This window comes from Ostrea edulis, chromosome 1 (assembly GCF_947568905.1).
Source record: "Ostrea edulis chromosome 1, xbOstEdul1.1, whole genome shotgun sequence".
Classification (NCBI taxonomy): Eukaryota; Metazoa; Mollusca; class Bivalvia; order Ostreida; family Ostreidae; genus Ostrea; species Ostrea edulis.
In genome coordinates, this window is record NC_079164.1 from 54384406 (window position 1) to 54390488 (window position 6083).

Here is a 6083-nt window from a genome sequence, read left to right on the forward strand (position 1 = left end):
TAACATTTTGCCTCTGGACAACCCTTCCCTTTACACCTCGCTGACGTGACCTTATTGCGTCATTTGTATAATAATGCATGAGCGAAATTACATAAATTCAGTATATAACTGTACATGAATAATTCGCAATTACTGAGGTTTAAATTTTTTTTGACAGATGTTTGTAAAAGTGTACTGCTAGGGTACATGATATGTCCGTCTGGAACGACATGTAAGTGATGCATATCTATGCTTACATACTCGCAGTCACTGGTCACTGTCACAGGTCACTGTGATCTACGATTGGGCCACAACATACCGTTACCCCAAAAATCATCGATTGACAAGATTTGATGATTCTGGATTACATAGTGTCAGGATACGAACGATACTTGACTTTGCTATGCACAGCCATATTCAAGTCACCACGACCAAGATGCTTCACAAAGTCTGAAGATCATAGGCCTTGCACTGTGAAAAATACATGTATGACCCCAAAACAACGTGACTATGGGTAGCTATAGAATTGGAAAAGTTGGTCACTATGACATACTTTTGGATCTCAAAAACACCTTCCACCCAAGTTCCATCTACAGACCAGGTTGAATGGAGCTAGATAGGATTCAGACATCTACAGACCAGGTTGAATGGAGCTAGATAGGATTCAGACATCTACAGACCAGGTTGAATGGAGCTAGATAGGATTCAGACATCTACAGACCAGGTTAAATGGAGCTAGATAGGATTCAGACATAATTTGACTAAAATTCCAAAACGAAGCCAGTGACCTATCTTTGGGTCGCGACATACCCCTAAAGATGCATCAGCTGACCAAGTTTGATTGCCCTAAGCCTCACAGTGTGAGAGATATGACCAAGACACAAAACAGTTAACCCGGGACGGACGGGAAAACCCTTACCATAATAAAAAATAGTAGATAAATAGAATGTTTTGAAATATATTTTAATGAATATGTACACAAGCTGCAAAATCGTGCTTCGAAAAATGTACAAACATTAACCCTCATAGCTTAAATGATACGGAAAATTCAAATGTTTGTCTTTTGTGAACATATTTATTTACATAACAATGCTTTGAAATAAACACAGATAAATTACGTAACGGTAGCAATTGATAGATGTATACAAACATATGCGATCTCGTCTAATTACTCCCAGACTATAGGACTTTCTGTCTCAGTTTTCCATGTCATCTGGTGCTGTACTATGGCAAGTCAAACGTTGCAATAGTTGATCTTTTCGATTTGTAATTGTGAAACTTTTTCTTTTTACTGTACATGTATATTTTTTTCCATTTGTATTGTATATTTTTTTCATTTGTATCGTATATTTTCCATTTGTATTCTATGTTTTCCATTTGTGTTGTATAATTTTTCATTTGTATTGTAAAATTTTTTGTGTGTATTGTATAATTTTTCATCCAAAAGATTGTTTATTTTGGTTTGTTACAAAGGATTTCATTGGCTTAAATCATGGTTCGATTATCAAGCCATAGGATGTATCTGTTTCATAACTACTACATGTATTTACCAATACGTGCATGTCTGTAAATTCCACAGGCACCTGAAGTATGGATATTACTACCCTCCCCCCTTTTTGATACTTTTTTTTGGTGGTAATAATATCTCTGAAATGTGTGAATTCCCAGTCTATCTCATCCCTCTTTCGATTCATGTAATCGTTTCAAGCTTTTCGTAAACTTTAGAGATTGGCCTTCTACGGGTATAATAAAATACACAAGGTATGAAACAAAAATTTGTAAACAAACAGGGGGTTCCCGTTTTGGGGCCATTTTCCAAGTAATTGCAGCGTTACCTAAGGAATTTTGGCAAGCGGCAGGTCAGGAAGATGTCATACTACAAGTCTCTTTAACTCAAAACCCATCTCATCTCTTATTTGACACAATTTTGCGTGCATTGATCGAACAGGGCTTCTTCTCTTCCACTGGCAGCCAAAAAGGAGGTCACAGAGTACGAGTTTGTTGTACGCGCCGTGCACAGGCACTCGACGTTTTAAATATCTATAATAAAAAAAATTGTCTTCCTGTAAACATAATATTCACAAGGTATATCACGCCGCCATCTTGGTTTTCTTTTTTACCAGCTGCATCGCTTGAAAATTTCGGAGAAAAGTTCGATATAATATGATAATTAGACCCCTACCGTTTAGAATCAACTCTGTCAAGTCTTACCTCTCGCATCGTCATGGTGAACTGGAAATAAAGTCCATTTATCGGCTATAATCAACCGTCAAACATCGTCTACTGCTTCTCACATGCGAAAAATCTCTGAAATATGGACGGAAGTTGACATAATTATACAAATGAGAATCCCCTTGCTAATGTACCCTCTGACGCTTGTGCGGTATGAAAAGGGGGTGGCACTGAATGCAGGATAGTTGCAGCCCTGCAAACAATAAAATTCGGGCACATTTGTGTGGTTTCGGGACAGGCTGGTACGGGAAATTTAGTAAATCTATCGCATTACCAAAACAACATTGGAAACGCTCATGACCCCCCCCCCCCCCTCGCTTCGACTCATACCCCCACATTTTGTCACCCATCGTGACAACACTGAAAATTTACAGATAAACAGGACAGGACATTTCATTTTGGATGTATAAATGTCACTCTGAACGTTTGAGAGTATACTCACGTGTACGCGCGTGCGTGCGTGTTAATTCAATTTTGAACTTTTCTTATATTACGTATGCCATTTACTTTCAACTAGGCTAATTTTAATACAACGAATGCATGAATAAGTGAAGTTATATCATGTTTAACGTTGTAAAAAAGAAGAAGTAAGTATCAATAGAATAGTGTTCAAGACCCATTAGGCCCTATCTCGCTCTGTAGAACATATTTACTGCTAATTATAATATTTACTATTTTTAATTTTATCGACCAATGAAAAAAGGGATATCCCGAAATTATGTCAACTTCCGTCCATATTTCAGAGATTTTTCGCATTTGAGAAGCAGTAGACGATGTTTGACGGTTGATTATAGCCGATAAATGGACTTTATTCCAGTTCACCATGACGATGCGAGAGGTAAGAACTTGACAGAGTTGCTTCTAAACGGTAGGGGTCTAATTATCATATTATATCGAACTTTTCTCCGAAATTTTTAAGCGATGCAGCTGGTAAAAAAGAAAACAAAGATGGCGGCGTGATATACCTTGTGAATATCATGTTTACAGGAAGACAATTTTTTTATTATAGATATTTAAAACGTCGAGTGCCTGTGGCGCCGTGTGATTGGTTCGCAAGGACATTGCTAAGTCTCGGGATCATCCGAATTGTGTCGGGGTTATTCGCGGACCAATCACACGACATGTTATAAATTCGTAATGTAAGGCCTTACCAAAGGAATCTTTATTCAAATTATGAAAGCTCTTACTTTAAATAGTACAGAAAATAATGGATAGGCTATGTTATTTTTAAAAGTAGGTCAAGGTCACAATGTTTAAAAACTTTGGCATCAAAGGAAAAATCTTGACACAAGGAATGCACATATGAAATATGAAAGCCCTATCAACTGTTAAGAACAAGGATAAAGTTTAGACAGACAGGACAAAATATACTCTCGACTATAGTCTCGCAGGGGCATAAAAACTTGAATCCACACAACTTGCGAACATTTGCATTTGATTAAGTGTGGTCCTGCAACTTTTGAAAAGAATTTGTTTTAACAATAATATGTTGTACGGTGTGACCGTTGAGACGAGCGAAGCCCATTAACATCTTGCAACACGACTTTTATCCGCCTCTTCATTTAACGCGGGAAATATATATAACGCGGTGGATGTAAACAGTTATATTGTGACGTCATATTAGCTGCAATGTTTTTTCTTCTTCTCTCAAACCAAGCAAAAACAAAACGTTTGAAGCTATAAGAAAGCTTGTCTGGAATTTAAAAACGTTTATGGTACTTTCTAAACAATCTAATTATTTTAATTACGGGTTTGTCCATGAAGTATACCGCAGTGACGGCGACATTTTTGCAGAAGCATTATGGGTAATACTCATCTTTTTTCAGCTGATGAAGAGCAAATCACGTGACTCATATGTGTAATCATTGGAGCGAGCTCGTCGCGTCGCTTCGCTCGCTATTATTTAATCAGTTTCCTGTGTATTCAAATAATATGTATACGGTGTGACCGTTGGACCGAGCGAAGCATGTAATGGTCATTGGAGAGTCCCAAGTGGTAATCATAATTCCGTTAAGTACGGTAGATTATGATTCATTTAAAAATATATATTTTTAATGAATTTTTCCTTGCGCTAAAAACCCAGTAACATCTCAATATTAAAGGGGTTTATATGGGGACAACAGTTTTACAGGATCCGCCTATTCACTGAACGCGGGAAATAAAACGCAAGGCGACGTAAACTGTGCATTGTGACGTCACATTTAGCCTCGACTTTTTTCTCTTTTTCAAAGCAAACAATTATAAACAACAATAATACATTCCGTATGCAATGAAAAAGGCCGTTATATAACCAAGCAAAATTAAACAATAAATTCAAAATGGTAAAAAAGTAACCGTAATTTTATCGTATATACTTATTCAAAGAAACTCATGAACTCGTTCATCTATTTAGTCGTATTACGGTTTTATATGTAATTATTTGCTAAAACCTGTTACAATGATAATTATACTATTCACTTTGAACAAACTGAGTGTTTAAATTACGAATTGCACGTCAGAGTCTTCTATTATTGGCATTCAAAATAAAACACGAATAACTGTTGAAGCAGGTAATGAAAAAAATAAATGGCGGCGCCCATATGGATCACGAAAATTTCAGTGAACGTATATAGAGATTATCTCTTTTTCTTTTGCTGATTTTGACTTTTTTCTTTTACATACGTGTTACCTTTAGAGCCTTGCTTCGCGGACGGGCCTTCGGCCCGTCCGAGCTTCGCTCGGTATAAAACTTTGGACCCCCCCCCCCACCATTGTGACCCATCCTGCTCCTGGGGACCATGATTTGAACAAACCTGAATTTACTGTATGTCAGGAAGCTTTCGTATCCCGTTTTCTTGCCCAATGATTCTTGAGAAGATTATTTTAAATATTTTTCCTGTATACAGCATGTAAAACTTTCACCCCCTATTCTAGCCCGATCCTACCCTCGGGGGTCATGATTTGACAAACTTGAATCTGCACTATGTCAAGAAGCTTTCATGTAAATTTCCACTTTTCTGGCCCAGTGCTTTTTGAGAACATTTTAAAACATTCCCCTATACATTTGCAAGTAAAACTTTCATTCCCTATCATGCCTCGTCCTACCGCCGGGGACCATGATTCGAACTAACTTAAATTTACTCTTTTGTCATGTAAAAAGCTCTAACACTGACAAATGAAGCATTACAATGACTTGGGGCGCCTACTTGCCATTTGATTTCTTTGTGCATGACGTCAGCACACAAATACACAAAAATTCCAATCGGCGTCAAAGTAGTCTGACATGATACTCAACCGATAATTGAATTCTATCTAGATCCGCGAAATAAAGTTGTAAAAGGTAGGCAAAGTATCTATATTAGCTGAATTCCCACTTTTCAATATGGAGTCCGCTCTGAATCTCGCACTCACATGTCTCGATATAAGTCAGAGGAATCTCGGATTAGTTGATAACTTGATATATATACGTATATCCCAAACCAGGGAAACCCAAGTCAGACGTCTGGATTTTTCTTCTTCTTAAAAGTAAAGCCAATCTTGATTTGTGGCTAGAGAAAACACATTTCATTCCTCGTTAGGCCTAATAGGCTAATATAATATAACATGTGCATGTGTATGTTCAATATAATGTTGCACATAGATCCGAGCATAAAACTCAAATATTTACCATTTAAAAAAGTTATGACCAATGGTTTTGAGTTGAAGAGACTTGTAGTATGACATCTCCCTGACTTGCCGCTCGCCAAAATTCCTTGAGTAACGCTGTAATTATTTGGAAAATGTGCCCCGAAACGGGGACCCCCTGTTTGTTTACAAATTTTCAGGGCCGTAAATTAACCTTCAATTTGGAGGAGGCAGGAAATTAGGCGGGGGTCTGGGGGCCTGGGCGGCCC